Here is a 16969-nt window from a genome sequence, read left to right as displayed (position 1 = left end):
TCACTTTGGAGCGGTCCCAGGATGTGTGTGTCTTGTTCATTACTAATAATTGGTTGGCGGTTGGCGCACATGTGCTGAGCCAAGAGAGTGAGACATCACTTGCCAGAGCTGTGTTTTATTTGTGGCTACTGCTCCAGCACCATCTGATTCCCTGCGCTGCCAATCCCTCATCTCAGCCAACCACAAGCTAGTTAAAAACCTTGCCCACAATCTATGAACTTTGATTTGTCAGGTTACCCCATGATACAGAGAACATTATGCCCCTGTGCCAGGTTTCACATTTTCAAAATACTGTAAGCTTGTACTTTTGGCTAACTGGTATAAAAGAAGTTAAGCAACACTACAGCTCCCAGAATTCATTAGGTTATTAAATGAAAGTCCTTAACTGGAACCTGGCGCCGCCTGTAAACCGGCCTCATCTGTTACGACTATGAACATCTTCTGCACATGTGGGTGCTATATTTTTAGAGAAACGCCCAGCGCTGTAACTTTCGGAAGCAAAAGCGTGAGACACGTCTAGATTAGAAGCGCATACATCAGGAAAAAATAAGCCAATGACAGAAGGAAACTGCGATGACAGAATGTGCATGCTGCGAGTGGCGTGCAGACCCCCCCCCCCCATGCAGCAGAGCCACAGACAACAGTTTAGGTAGGTGGGGGTGAGGGGAATAAGATTGCCCGGGGAACTAATGAAAAAGTGGCCCACAGTTGCAAATGGCAATTCATTCCTTTTGTGACAGACTGTTTGAATAATACCCGAGGGGGAGGTCTTTGATAAAATGTGATGCAAATTGTGCATGGTAAAGAATATTCATTCAGTAACACTGGTCAAAGCTAGTAGCTGCATGGTGAAGTAACGAAAAACTGCTCCACAATAGCATTTTGTGTTTTTGGTTCTGGTCTCGAAAGCCTTCTGTGCGGTGGATGCCGGTAACCTGCTGTACTTCGTCCAAACCCTCGCAACTGAGGGAGGGGTTGTCAGGACAGAGCGGTAAGCGGAGTTGTGAGCTGTGTCACAATAAGCACCATCCACCCTTTCCCAGCTCTGCCCCGTCCTTTCATTTTGTCCTGCTGTCCCAACCCCGGCTGCGCCCTCGCCCCCTTAGCATTTCCACATTGGCCGACTCCCTGTTCACAGCCCCCACACCTCCACACCGGCCGCACCTGACAACCGGCTTGCCTGATCCAAAACGATGCTTTTGTCAGACACAAACAAGTGCTAACACAAATGCCTGTGAACTAGGTCTAATCTGTAGGTCACAGGTTCGAAACCCAGTAAGGCCAAATCAGTCTTTCATCCTTCCGAGGTCGATGAATGACTACCAATGTGGGTTGGATCATACTTAGGGAGTCCGGTTTTCGGTGATTACCGATTTTCCCGATATCTAGACCCCGTTACTATTTATTTATTACTCGGGGGACTCCGATAAACCCCGGTAAGAGCGGGATTTGAAGCTGTGATGTCTTGTATTCAAGACAGACGCGTTGCCAGTGAGCTATCATGGCAGCTTTATGAAAGACTTGGATTTAGTGCCTTAAATGATTATGCACCATTGCCACCTTGTGGCTGAATGGTGAATTGAATGCATTTTGCAAACTGTTTTTTTTGTTCTCTCTGTCAACTAGTCCCTTATTGTTGTGCTTATTTCTTCATAAGCACAACAATAAGGGCACTTCTATACTATACCCCCTGCAGCTAATACCAGCCCCTCCCATCACAATGCTGGCAGGAAACTGCTAATGATGGCCCATTAGTCAATGAATGGTTTGGTGGCAGCATTGTAATGGGAGGGGAGGGGCAGTGGGGTGTGGGGTGTAGGCGTTCATTGTAGGCAGCTTTGCCTCTCTGCAGGTGTGTAAGTGGCATCACTTTACACTCTCTGACTCACATTCATGCAAGCAACACTATGGCTTAAAAATGCCCATTGTCCCCAGAGCACTGACAGCAGCCAGAGTGTCCAGTAATCCAGTTTCATCTTTGTTTTCTGTTGCCCAGTGAGAGGATCCAGCCTGCAGCTTGACCACAACCTGCCTTCTGTATCTGAGGTAAGTCATGCCCTTGGCCCCCAAGTAGCTCCCCCACCAGCAGAGGAGCCGGACGTGGGGACGGCGGTTACTGCCTCTACAAGAGGCAGCTACAGGCCTCAGCCACAGCCTTGTTTTTTTTATTTATTTGGACACTGTGCTTCGGGTCCATGGACCCGATTAATTTATTTATTTCCGCAATGTTGGTGGGGACCAACATTGCAGAAATAAATTAATTAATCGGGTCCACGTACCCGAAGAACGTTGTCCAAATAAATAAATAAACACGCCCGTGGCCAGAGGCATGTCATGCCCTTGGCCCCCGAGTAGCTCCCCCACCAGCAGAGAAGCGGGATGTGGGGAGGGCAGTGCAGTTACAGGCCTCAGCCACGGCCTTGTTTTTTTATTTATTTGGACAATGTTCTTCGGGTCCGTGGACCCGATTAATTTATTTATTTCTGCAATGTTGGTGGGGACCAACATTGCAGAAATATATAAATTAATCAGGTCCACGGACCCGAAGAACCTTGTCCAAATAAATAAATAAACACGGCCGTGGCCGAGAAGCAGGACGGGGGCAGGACTGTTACTGCCTCTGCTGCCCCCTGCAAGGGGGCACCAGAGGCAGTGGCCTTCGCCACGGCCGTGTTTTTTTATTTATTTGGACTATGTTCTTCGGGTCCGTGGACCCGATTAATTTATTTATTTCCGCAATGTTGGTGGGGACCATCATTGCAGAAATAAATAAATTAATCAGGTCCACGGACCCGAAGAACGTTGTCCAAATAAATAAATAAACACGGCCGTGGCCGAGAAGCAGGACGGGGGCAGGACTGTTACTGCCTCTGCTGCCCCCTGCAAGGGGGCACCAGAGGCAGTGGCCTTCGCCACGGCCGTGTTTTTTTATTTATTTGGACTATGTTCTTCGGGTCCGTGGACCCGATTAATTTATTTATTTCCGCAATGTTGGTGGGGACCATCATTGCAGAAATAAATAAATTAATCGGGTCCACGGACCCGAAGAACGTTGTCCAAATAAATAAATAAACACGGCCGTGGCCGAGAAGCAGGACGGGGGCAGGACTGTTACTGCCTCTGCTGCCCCCTGCAAGGGGGCACCAGAGGCAGTGGCCTTCGCCACGGCCGTGTTTTTTTATTTATTTGGACTATGTTCTTCGGGTCCGTGGACCCGATTAATTTATTTATTTCCGCAATGTTGGTGGGGACCATCATTGCAGAAATAAATAAATTAATCAGGTCCACGGACCCGAAGAACGTTGTCCAAATAAATAAATAAACACGGCCGTGGCCGAGAAGCAGGACGGGGGCAGGACTGTTACTGCCTCTGGTGCCCCCTTGAAGGGGGCACCAGAGGCAGTTACAGTAGGGTGACCAGACGTCCTGGTTTTCCCGGGGAAATCGCCCGCCATCCTGCAACCCGGGAGTTTTTTTTAATTTTACCGTCAGGGGTTTGCATGGTTGGGTGACTATGGAAATTAAAATTATTATAATTATTTTTCACAATGTTGGAGTATTGGCTCGAACCCCCAACCTTTCAGGTGCACGTCACAACACTTACTAACTGTGCTACAGAGACTGGCTTGGAAATAATTGTACAGCAGGCCATGCAATATGACTGAGTTATAGCAAACACTTGTTTTGAAGTAACATGCCAAGATTCAGAGACAAAACTGCACAAATGAGATCATGTACAGTTTATAAAAAGGAGAAGAGCTGGAAATATGATTGGGTGGTGGTTGTGGGGACGTGTTGGGGGAGGGGTGGTCATTGGTGGGCTGCAATCTGGTAGTCCCTCTTTTATGTTGTTGGTTGTCCCGGTTTTCGTTTTGGAAATCTGGTCACCCTAAGTTACAGGCCTTCGCCATGGCCTGGTTTATTTATTTATTTGGACAATGTTCCGACAAACGTTGTCCAAATTAATAAATATACTGTGCAGTGGCCAGAGGCAAGTCATGCCCTTGGCCCCCGAGTAGCTCCCCCACCAGCAGAGGAGCGGGATGTGGGGAGGGCGGTTACTGCCACTGGTGAAGAGGTTGGAATCCGAAAACACATATGTTTACCAAGTGTACAATGTCATTGGTGTGGAGGTCAAACTCTTATTTGAAAGAAAGCTGGGTGACACTTTCAGTGACTTTGGGCCTATAACATGTGCACTGTTGGAATGTCTGCCACTTGGCAAACAAAGGACTGTTGAGGAAAAGTTTAGGATATTCTATGCAACACTGCATGAAAAATGGAAAGCTATGCTGTGTCGAAATATCCCATCAGCCACCATGTCATTCGAACTGAGTGAAGCCTCTTTGTGGTATGCCATCCAAGTACTAGATCCCTTCCGCAAAAAAGAATTTAGTCAAAATTCTGAAAAGTATGCATTTATTTTTAACCATTTTAAAGACACTGAGACTGTGAGCAGCCAGTTTAATGCATATTTGGCAGAGCCTGTGCCTGAGAATCTGCATCTTCACGTGCATGAGTATTGGTTGGGAAAGCGCCAACAGTGGACAGATTTATCAGCTTGTGTGTTGGATATTTTGGCCCTGCCTGTGTCCAGTGCCAATGTCGAAAGGTCTTTTTCCCAAATAAAAGTCTTTATGGGAAGAAAAGAAAGGGCACGGATGGGCAAAGAGTCCTTGAAGAAGTATTGCATGATTTATTACAATAATTTTGACTTGTAGGAATGCAACAGATTACTGGATTAAGATTAAGATTAAATTGTTTAGAACATCTCACATTGAGAGATTACCCTACATTTGCATGCAATGAAGCAATAAAAAAAAAATTCTGTGTTTACACCTGGAAAAACAGTTGTCCGCGATTTTTTGAAAGGGGCAAATGGGAAAACACTGATAAACACAGATCCTGAAATTTTTTGAAAACACTGGAAAAACACCCCCGGAAGTAAAAAAAAATAAACCCCTAAAACAGGAAACCCTAATCATACTTCATGTAAATATGCTATATGTAAAGTGCTTTGTCAAACGCACTATATGCCGGGTCCTTCCATGTGCCTTTAAGGGCAGCGCTTGGTCTCACCTCTTCTCAGAGAAAATAAATAGACCTGTCCCCAGAGTTCAGCAGACTGGATGTTGCTAACCTTCAGAACAAACACCTGCAGTTGAGTTTGGGTCTGGCGGCACAAGGTGGACAGTGTGTTTTGAGAACATACCGGGAGATGCTACTAGACCTTCAAAACGATAACGAAAACGTATTACTTCCAAGCAATCCAGATGTTTTCTATTGAAATAAATTGCTTGATTGATTTTGATTTGTAACAAGATTTATAAATTAATAAGATAAATGAGAGTCATTGTCTGCATGAAATAGATATGGTCTCTAATTGGGACACCGACTGTCAGCAGCGGTATGCATATAGAGAAGTACAGACTCTGATAGCAGAACGCATGACATGGTACCACTACCTGACATCCATAGAAGACTGGAAATCCATCAGGATGTGCCGCCACAATGAAGGACAAGCTACGTCGCAGAGAGCACTCCAACCAAGGGCAGGCACTCCTCTCCCACTATGCAGCAGGGAGGTCACAAGTGCACAGTGCCACACAGACAACGATCCGTGTTTATGTACTCAACTGCAGCACCAGATCAGCGCTTAACATGGATGGTCTTAAAACACAATGTTCTATCAACCTGGGATGCGCTGTGTGTCTTCTGACAGCAGTAGAAAGCATATCCTCACTGTCATTTTTGTTTTCTGTGTGGGCATGAACTGAAATGCTAAGTGAATTTTGATGTTTCTTACATGCTTTTTTCATTTCTGTGCTGCCGTGTCATGTAATGTTTTTCCAAGTGCTTGTACTTTGGACACATTCACACAGAAACAAATGTTCAGGTTGAACTGTTAGGTTTTCATCTGATGAATACATGATTGCTTAAAATCCTTTTCCTTTATTTTCTTTCAAAATTAATATATTATGCAGAAAAAACAAAGTGAAAATGTCATTAATATAGCATCCTCTTGGGAAAATAGGTTACAGAGATGTGTAATGTTTATAATTTATTAACAACTAGATAATCCATTAAAAGCTTAGACGAGTGTCTGTTGAATTTGACTCAAGGCATGTTATCCCTTCATTTTTCAGATTGAGAGGGGGGCATGGGTTTGGTGGGGGGGTGACATGTGTTTCAAGGGGAGTGGGAGTAGGACATGGGTTTCCGAGGGGACCCAAAGGTGTATGTGCCCCAGGCCCCAGAAACTGTTAAGATGACTCTAGGCTTCGACATAGCAAAATCACATGAAACAACACAACATAATATGTCTTAATATAAGATGACATAAGCTAATCTAACAAACCAAAATAGCATAACATATCCCAGCAGTTTAATATAAAATGGCTTTGCATAACAGAACTAAGCATACCAAACCTATGATTTGTAACTCCTATATTTTTCCAGGTTGTGAGCAGGAGGCTGTTCAGGCTGTATACCATATATCAACAGGAGTGGGGCCGCAGGGCAAATCAAGAGTATAGCACCTCAGGCTTTGGAACAGGGAACCTGGAATGAAATCAAGTGGAGTGTGTGATTAAGATTTAATTTTAAATAAGGGGGCCATCATTGAAGTTTAACACATTGATTCAAAAACAATGAAATGAGTGAGTTGAACTCGTATAGGGCATAGGGAAATTAAACTAGAGAAACTATTAAGGATACTTGTAATAGATGTGTCAGGGTGAGGGAACTCAATGTGTTGATGGATCAGTCTGTGGAAAGCCTGTTTCCCCCAATATTCCCTATCACACAGTCTCAGCGTCATAGCACCCAGTGTGCTTCTTGGTTCAAACATCCAGTTTCAGGGATTTTGCAGCCAGCTCACTTCTTTGGGGTCACAGTCTCAGGGGTACAGATCCCATTTTATTTGCTTCTTCTTGTAGCAAGTAATTGTCCTCACACGAATAATAGTTTGTTGCAGATAGTCTCACGCTCCAGCTGTGTGATGCACTCCTGGGCTGATGATGGAGATACCTCCTGTACAATTCGAACAGCAAATATTCCTCCCGCTGTGCTTAGGTTTTTTGTCAGTCTGTGTTTTGTGAACCTATGCCTAGAGGTCACCTTCTTGGGCCAAGCTATCTTCTGTTCTCTCTCAGAGCTTGGCCACTTTCCAGTCTCTGACAGTTATCATTCAACATGCTCTTTCTCTCCTCCTCTGTGTCTGGCCTCTGTCAGAGCCTAATATACAGCCCATCACAGGCTCTTGATTGTCTCTCCTTCATTGGAACTGGTCTCCTCTAGGGTCTGTTGTATAACTCGAAGTAGGTTCTCTAGTGTTTCTCCTGCTCTGCTTCTGGCCCCTGGCAGTGCCTGAGATAATGCCCTCAGGAGCCTTGTGATGTTCGGTCTCAAGGCTATGCCTTTGGTCCTTCCTAGGCTCTTGGTTACCTTCCTTCCTCTCTTCACCTTCAGGATGGTAGCCCAGTCTATGACACTTCCTGGAGAGCACAGTGCCCATTCATGGGGAAGGGTTTAATAAATATGGTTACCTAATCTGTTCCCTAATGTGTTCTTTAATACCACTTCCTGGTTGGTTATGCCCTTCTTACTAAATTGCCCCTTGCAGCAGTTTATCTTAATACCCTGTGGGAAACCCCTTGTATTTGAATATATGTCTCCTGTTCATAATAATGTCAAACCCTGAGCTGGTTATGTCACTATTTTGAAGTCAGGCGGAAGAACTGGGGTCTCTATGTGGCTCTGCAGCAGGAACCGGAGCCTGTCAAGTTGGCATGGAGTTCGTTGATCATTGGTATGCCTGTGGCTGAGGATGTGAGGGATGTTTCTACTGTTGAGCTGTCTCTGCATTCGGTGTCCACTTTGTGATCCTCTTTCTCCATGATTGTGGAACTATGTTCAGGTGTATTTCTGTAAGCTCTACGCCTCTGGTCTGCATCAAGGTCTATTTTGTGAGGTAGGCTCTGGTAGGATAGTAGTGCTGTACTTGAGCCTTGGGGTCACGTCATTGTTTAATCTGGAAGTGTGTATCTCCCTCAAGGCACTATAGCTGTTCTGTATCCTTGCGGCCATGTTGATATTTCATATGGGAGATGGTCTCTCCTTTGAGGAACTAGTGGGGCATTTCAGTCTTGGCATCATTGAGAGCCCTCCCAAGGATCTATACATGCTCCTTAGCCTCAGGTACAATTAATGTCTAATCTGGGAGATGGAATTTCCTTCACATGCTTACTACTACATGTTTGCATTAGGGACACATCTGTCAGGAGAAATGTATCCATGGTAAAATGGGGGCACCTTCCTTGATCTTCCAATAAACCTGGTTCCAACCTAGAGACTTAACTTAATGACCCGTAGCTCTCTTAAAAACCTAGTGCTCTGGAACACATGGGGCGGAGGGGCTCTGAAGAATTCCACATATACCTCCTTCAGGTAGCACTTGGAGGACTCTATATCGCAACCGGACGTTCTGCCTTGTAGTGTGCCTTGGCTGTTTAATAGCTATATAACACCCTTCACTGCTTACTGATGGATTTAGCTGCAGTATTTCAGAACTATGCTGATGATACGCAGAACGCATTCAGCCCAGGGAAAGATGATCAGTAGAAAAATGGATGGCAAATAACTGGTTAGGGCTAGACCTGGATAGGACGGACTGAGCTTCTTCTTGCCTCCGCCTTGCAATCTCCTAAACTCCGAGAGTAGCCTTTCGGCATCTATCCAGAAATACCTCTCTCAGCTCAGGAACTATCAGAACCATTCAACAGAAGGACAACATCCTGGGAGTCATATTGGTTTGCACTCCTATGTGACCACAGATCAATTCTGTGCTCAGGTTTACTACATGCCATCTCATGCTACTGAGACAACTTCACCCTCTGCCTCCCGCACAAGAGTTATCATCTGCTCTTAGACTGATTACTGCAATCTAATGTGCGCAAACTACACTTTAGGTGAAATCCATCATTATTTTCAAATGTCAGACCATCTAAAGTTCTGTGAAAAGTGCCCTTGGTATATTAAAGCTTGTCCTATGTCACATACTTCCATCTGTCCACTAAAATCTAATCTGCAGCATACCATCCAGATTCCCTGTTTTAAATGCACTAGAAGCATTGGCTGTGCTTGCATGGTCATGGAACACCCTATCAGAAAGAGTCTGTTACATCAATGACCTCTTCATGTTCTTTAAAAAGGAAAGCTATCCTATTCTGACTTCCATTTACTGAATGACAAGCCTACACTACACCTCCTTTCAATTCTGCCCTCAATTCTGCACTGAATAAGCCAAGGCCCTTGGATACCTCCAGGGTGTAGCACCTACCAATAACGTCACACAGTGGGTGGCCATCTGTGACCACTGACCCCCAGGACATGTCAGAGTCCTAACATTGGGTTGGACAATGATTATTGTCAGATATGCATCGCCGGCCTTTTTTAGGGCAAAACTGTGAAGAACTTGCATGAATCTGTACATCTATTCACAAATTCAACTCAATCTCCAAAAGACAAACAGTAAATGAAATGCAATAAACACCACAATCTGGATATAGACTACAACACCTTTCATATAACTTCGCAGCAAACCTAAAGTAAGGGTTAGCATATGCACAAGACCCTTTCACCTCAGCGGAAGGAGCTGTGAATGGCAGGAACGTGCACAAGGCGGCCCCCAGGAGTAGCAATGTCTGTAGGAAAATCATCAGTGAAGGTCTCCAGCCTCAGCAGACCAGGAGGACAGGAACTAGAAAGGTGCACGTAGTGGACCGCTACAGCAGTAGGCCCATCGAGGGAGTCCCTAACCCTTGATGAAGATCTTTAACAACAGCACTCAACAAGAACCCATCAGCCATCGTCTAGAAAAAGAAATTGCAAATGCTTGCTTTCGCCATTGGATTGATTCAAAACCATCAAACTGGCTGCTAAGAAACAGCTGCCTCGAATGTGCCAGTGGCCACTCAGAAAGATTTACTACGAACAATACAAAGTCGTTTAATATCTTCTGCACCAAAGATATCAATTGCCAGTTGTACCCGGAGTAGCAATAACTGATCTATTGCTTTCTCTCTCCCTCTCTCAGATACTCTCTGCACTCTCTTTCTCTCTCCCCTCTCTCTTCACACTCTGTGTATGTGTGTGTCTCTCTGTGTTCTCTCTCTCTCTCTCTCTCTCTCTCTCTCTCTTTCTCTTTCTCTCTCCCCTCTCTCTTCACACTCTGGGTATGTGTGTGTCTCTCTGTGTTCGCTCTCTCTCTCTCTCTCTCTCTCTTTCTCTCTTTTTCTATCTCTCTCTCTCTCTCTCACCACCCCCCCACCCATCAGCGTTGCCTGGTAAATCATGGCAGGTAACTCTGCAAAAACCCCGAAATGAATAAACAATACACATGGATGCTGTTCAGTTTATGAAAAGGTCCATAATCCAGGATGTGTACCTGCTAATGTAAGCAGACTCTAAATCCCTGCTTGGGCATAAGATTTGCATGTTGCCCTCTATTAAAAGGACAAGCAAACTGTAGCCCAGGTCTTGAAGGCTGGATATGGCTGGATTATGCAGATTAAACCCACAGAATTCCAGCCCAGCCTCATTCCAAGAGGAATCCTGCCGCACGCACCACTTTAGCCATCCCCATAAAGTTCCCAGCATGTCTCCAGAACTCCCAGGAAGCCCGGGACAGGACTTTGCTCCCAGAGGAGCCACAGTTCAAAACACACCCTCATTTCAAAATGCTCTTAGTTACTCCCAGCTTTCATGTCTATAGTCCATGACCATTTTTGGCCTTGGAGAGGAAGTAGAAGGCTAAGTTGAAGGCCTTTTGTTTCCTGTTATCTTGTGTGTGATTTCAACGTGCCCAGGCTCACAATGATAGCAGACTATCATTGTGAGGTTATGGTAGACTTAAAAGCCTGACCACTGATGAGCCAAAGATATACTCATTATGCACACATGGACATGTGCAGGTGCATTGTGAGGTTATGGTAGACTTAAAAGCCTGACCACTGATGAGCCAAAGATATACTCATTATGCACACATGGACATGCGCAGGTGCCCTGAGACTACTTCAGTGGTGATTTGGCGCAGTAAACAAACTTTGTAACATAACATAAAGAAGTCAAAAGAGGAACATTTGGCAACATTTTTATTGAAACATTTGCTAATTTTTTAGGGAGTCACAAAAATAGCAAATTTGAATTTTTGACACACAACCTCCCCCGACCGTTGGCCTTCAAAGCATTTCCAGATGTAAAAACTGTCCTGGCCATGTTGCATTTCCCTTGCCCGTAAATCCGTTTTGGAGCACATTCACTTTTGTTTCACACTATCCTCTCCACTTTTAGCTGACTGACTGATCGTTGGGCACATTGGTGTCCATGTTTGTGGCTTGCAGAGTGAATGATTTTCTCTCAGATCCTCAGTTATGTAGGGTGGCCTCAGTGTGACATAAAGCACTGTACAAGCAATGCAGTGTGTTATAGCCTTGTGGAAACAGTCAAAGCTTAGTTAAATGGCATAACAACATAACATACAATAACATAACAGAAGAGTGTCAGAATGTCATTTCATACAGAAGGACAGGTACATCTTCTGTTCTTGCCTACCCTGTTTGTTGTACATCCACCTCCTACTTTCAAACAGACCAATGAACACAGCTCTGGGTATATTTTGTCACCATAGATGGAGATTAATTACTATACTTTGATTGTCTACTTGCAAGTAAGGCAACACAATGGCTCACTGTGAACTAATATAAATTCCAGCATAACATGACACAGAACAAAGTGTCAATCATAAGCTTTCGAACATCGAGGTGTCAGTCTTTTGTTTTAAATGTAACCATGCGAGTCTGAACACTCCATTCCCTTTCCTTCTGTTACCAACAGTTCTCACCTTTATACACAGTCTATCGTTGACTATGCCACTCTTGGCTCATTCTGGAGTGTGACCTGGAATACAACCTATATAGATATACCCAGACAAATAAGCCACTAAACCTCCATGATTGTTAGAGCACACTCTGAAGTCCCGCATGCATCCAACATTAAATTGTGCACTAACTTACAATTCTCCAGATATGCTGTGGATGCGCAACCCAATTATTGCAGCACTATGAGGACATATCCACCGCCTCCCTTTTGCAGACCTGTGCTCCACCTAACAGGACAGACATACAACAATGCTATCACAAACCTTCTTTCCCCTCTGCATCCTTGAGTTTGTAGGAGGTATTTCCTGCTTTCCCATCCTCCTATGTTGCCCTTGCTCATTTTCCTTCCTCTGGCAGACTAAGGACTGGATGCCACTGGTGGGGGCACAATACGCCATTCCATGGACAAGCCAAGGTGATTCGGCACAGTAGAAAATCATATTAACATAACATAACTTAAAGCTCTGTCATCGATCAAAGACTGTCAGGTAATGGGGATCATGATATTAACTTCATAAAATCATTGATGGACACCAACTGGTTTAGAATAAACAATACAGAAAACGAACGTGCCGTTGTAAGCATAGTCTACGGCAATCATAAGCTAATTAGGCAACAACCATCCTTTCTAATTGATTCCCAAGCTCAACATGGCATCCCACATAAACTTCATAGTAAATTCCAACTATGGGCCTCATTAAAAATGATAACAGAATAGCAGTAAAATACTAACTTGCACTTTACCACCAGTTTTCTGCACTGCCGAATTCTGACCTCTGAGGTGAGCGGAAGATAGCACAGAGCTAGAGGTCAAGCCTCCACCTTACCTCAAAAAATCATTGAATTTACAGCAGCGGAACTACCACCTGCTGAATAGCGGACAAAATCCCCATGGAGCCCTGTGGATTCGAAATATGGGGCATAACTCCACTGTTACCCGACTCATAATCCAGTAGTACATTTACAGGACCGAACTCATAATGAGGCCCTATATGTAGAGTGAAATTCATTACGGCAACATTTTCTACGAAGGCGTTCCAAAGAAAATGCTTCGCCCTCCCTGGGTACTACGGAGTAGTGTGGCCCTACCCTTTGCTCATGCATTACCTCTTCTGCTAAACATACACTGGCTTCCTGTACGAGCTAGAATCCTCTTCAAAATAGCTATAGTAACACACAAGAGTTTATTTTGCAAAGACCCTCGTTATTTAAAGTCCATATTTGTCCCCTAGCAGCCAGGGAGGAAACAGTGCCCTACATCCAGCCAGAAGGTGGGGTGTCTTAGATACAACCCCGTCTCGGCTGGGTGAACACCTCTGCCTGTTCGCAATGTTCTTTTTTGGAATTAGTTACGCATTTAGTTGACACTAGAGTCAATTGTCATTAAATTAAGAAAAAACGATGAAGAACCAACATAACATAGCATAACACATCAAAGACTAGAGATACCCTGCAACCTTCAATGTTTTATGCCAAAAAGAATTTCACCCAACAACCCTACATATACCAACTCCCCTTTGACCCCCTCCACCCAAAAACAATGAAACCCCTACTCCAGACACAACACACACTACTTCCGTGAAGTAAGAAACGTGTTGATATACAGAACTGAAGTACCCTGGGAAGAAAACATCTCTTTGAGTCAATACAGACAAGACAGGTCCATCCTGATCTCTGTCCACCATTTCCATGCCGATGGTCCCACAGAGTTGAGAGGCACTTCTAGAGAAGAAGTCTGACGTAGAAGCCTGGGCATGTTGGAGCCCTGGAGAACACTGTGAATGGGTGGTTGCTAGGAGAAGTCAGACCAAGACCAGGAGAAACGCTGATAGAGCTATCCTCCCAGGCCCGATGGCGGGAGGATAGCTCAGGGGCAATGTGCTCATCTTGGAAGCAAAATGACACGGAGCACCACAGGTTCGATCCCCGGGTCCACGCTTTGAAATCTCTGGGTATTAAGCACATTATAAATAACCTATCATATCATAGTCAGTCACAAAGCCAGTAGACAGCAGCATGGAGATCATCTGTACAAGGGCCAAATGTCCTGGGGATGGGGCAGTGCTGAGAAATTTACATTAGTCTCTCACTCTCTTGAATGATACTGTGTCTCTGTAGGTGAGGCCTGAGTACCCACTGAAGCCTGTTTTAGGGAAGACACAGAAATAGCAGGTAAGTAAATTCGCCTACTTCATTGATTAGGATATTTTTTGTGAACCTTAGATTACTTCCTTTTCTGGTACACATAACGTATCTTGAGAGCTTATTCCTGCAGGGCTGTCCCTTTTCTTCTCTGGTGCGGGAAATAACATAATTATCGCCCACAACCGAGGACACCTCCTTTGCATCTCCCCTTCAACAGTGGGCCAATAAACAAGCGTTTGATTCTGCCCTCAACTTTTTTGGCCCATGTCATATCTTCCCAGGTTGTGACAGAAAAGAAAACGAATAAAGGAGGAGTGAAAAAGGAGGAGACAAAAGGCAAGGAAGTAAACATGTACAACTACAGTATACAGAGACAATTGTTAGCAGGTGACTTTCACATATCTTCAATTAGTCTTGCAGGGCAGTTCACACGCCTCGGCCAACCATTATCGTGCTTGTAGGCAACCCTCCTCCAAGGCACATTGTCTCCTGAAGTACATTAATTACAACTACAGAGGGGGCATTAAAATGGGTGCCCTACTTCATAATATGATGCTTGCTAACTAATATGGGGTGTCCCACTTTGAAGTCGGCCTCCTTTGCATGCGTCTCACTGCGTGAGCTTTCGACTTATCTTTACTGCTTCAGTTCATTTGCGGTGACTCCAGACATTTGTCAAGATGGCAGATCCATTGTTCTCATCTGAGACGCAATGCATGTGACTCAGACATGTCAAACTGGGTTATAGGAGGCGAGATGGAACAACGACCCTTCCCATTTTGGTCTCAGTGCCAGAAATGATGGATGAGCAGTGGCTAAATTATATATTCTTGGCTGGAGACTCTATTACTCGGTACAGCAGTCGAGCACCATCTTGTATGTCCTTGTGAGGAGAATATTTTGGACTATGTTGGCAGCAGCAGTTCAGGGGAAGCCTGCGCAGTGAGTCTATATCCATTCAAAATGTAATGTCAAAAGCCGTTGTGACATGTCATTTTGTACAGTTAATTTCCAGATGTTTTCCATCACACATTTCTCCCCCATCTCTAGAGGAGAGGAAGAACTGTGAGCAGCATAGAATGAGACAAGAGCCCGACTCAAAGATGGCCGCCATCTTGGGACATGCAACACCTTGTGAGCACACGGTTTGCTTGAAAGTGTAATCAACATGGCTCCGGATATTTCGCTGGGCTAACGTCAATAGAACAATACTTTCTGGCAGAAAAAAATCCACTTCAGAGGCCCAAAAGTCACATGGATTGGTTTGAGTGATGAATGTCCTCTGAACTATGGATCCAGAGGTCTGACGCACATCAGTGGAGAAGCGAGCAGGTCCCACAACAGTGTTCTTGTGGGGGGAAATGGGGGGACATGGCCTGGTAGACAAAAGAGCAAGAGGCCTCAAGAATGGATTGAAATGGTGATTCCATCTGCAGATCCCCCTCCTACTTAACATTCCCACTATATACATAATCTTTAAACATGCATTTACAAATGAAGATAAATATGCAATTGACACACAAGACATACAAAACATATTTTACATCTTGTGACAATAGGGGTGACTGCTGTAGTCAGCCACCCATTTACAATACATTCATGTGTCTGTTTCTCTGTGGCTGATTGAGGGGCCTTGATTGTGGGGTCTGTCCCAACTGTTCGTTCTTCTGGGTGGCCCCGTCCACCACATGGGGCCACCCAAACACACTGAGCATGTGCCACGCCTTTCAATAGTCTTTTGACTGCCCCTTTCCCCGTGTCGGGACCTGCCAGTCACCGCTGTCTCCTGGTGCGCCGCCTATGATCACCGCTGCACCGCATTGCCCATCTATGCCTTTAGGATTGCCCCCACAACCTGACGGGGCCACTCATACTCAGCGCTGCACCCGCTGCCACTGTTCTATCTTCTAGGTGGCCCGTGCCCTGTGGAACCATGTTGTCTTTAGGCAGCATCCCCATTGTTGTGCCAATGCTGCCATGTTCAAAACTGCCTCTCCGGCATCGCCTTCAGCCTTGCCTCCCTGCCCACTCTGGACTTTTCTAGGAGCTCTGGCCGGCGAGGTGCAGCTCCCTGCTTCTCCCGGGCCCAGGGTTTCTTCACCACCCCGCCCACAGAAGGCAGAAAGACTTCCTCCGTGCCTCTTCACCTACCAGGTTGCCTGGCATACGCGGCCGGAAGGACTTGCTGCACTGAGCCCATCACAACTGGCCGTCAAGGGGCATAGCTGGGTTGCCAGGTTCAGGCTGCCCCCCCACTTATGGCCCGAACTGGGCATCTCTTATTTCTTCACCCCGGGCAGCACTGAGCATACTGCCTGGGGTTTGATGACAATGGACCTTTCTGATATAGCGCAGGGGTGGTCTGGCACCCACCACGGCCCTGTGGGTGCCTGGGCTGCTCCATGCACGCAGTCTGGGCCCACGATTACTAAAACAGGTTGCCTCACACAAGTGGTCTGGCTGGAAAAGGTCTGAAGCCCCGGCGGAGAGGGGGGAAATGGGGGTGCTCAAGGCTGCGGCCCCCTCAGGAAATCTGATTTTTTTCCCCCTCCCCTTTCCTTCTTTTTCTCTTCCTCTATGGTTTCTTCCTTTCTTCCCCCCAACCATTCTCTAACTGTATTCTCTTTCAATTCCCTTAGATTCTTTTCTCCCCGTTCTTCCTGGGAGGATAGCTCAGCACCAACGTGTCCGCCTTGGAAACAAGATGACACGAAGCAACACAGGTTCGATTCCCAGGGTCCACGCTTACAAACCACTGGGTATTTAAGCGCATTATAAATATGCAACTAAGACAAAAAAAAACAATTATGCAACAAACAAAAAAAACTGTTCCTGTAACAGCACATCGATGCCCGCGGGCTGTGTGAGTGCTTTAAAAATGCAAC

Source organism: Ambystoma mexicanum, chromosome 4q (genome assembly GCF_040938575.1).
Source record: "Ambystoma mexicanum isolate Mex_15411 chromosome 4q, UKY_AmexF1_1, whole genome shotgun sequence".
Taxonomy (NCBI): domain Eukaryota; kingdom Metazoa; phylum Chordata; class Amphibia; order Caudata; family Ambystomatidae; genus Ambystoma; species Ambystoma mexicanum.
Note: the sequence above shows the minus strand (reverse complement) of the source record.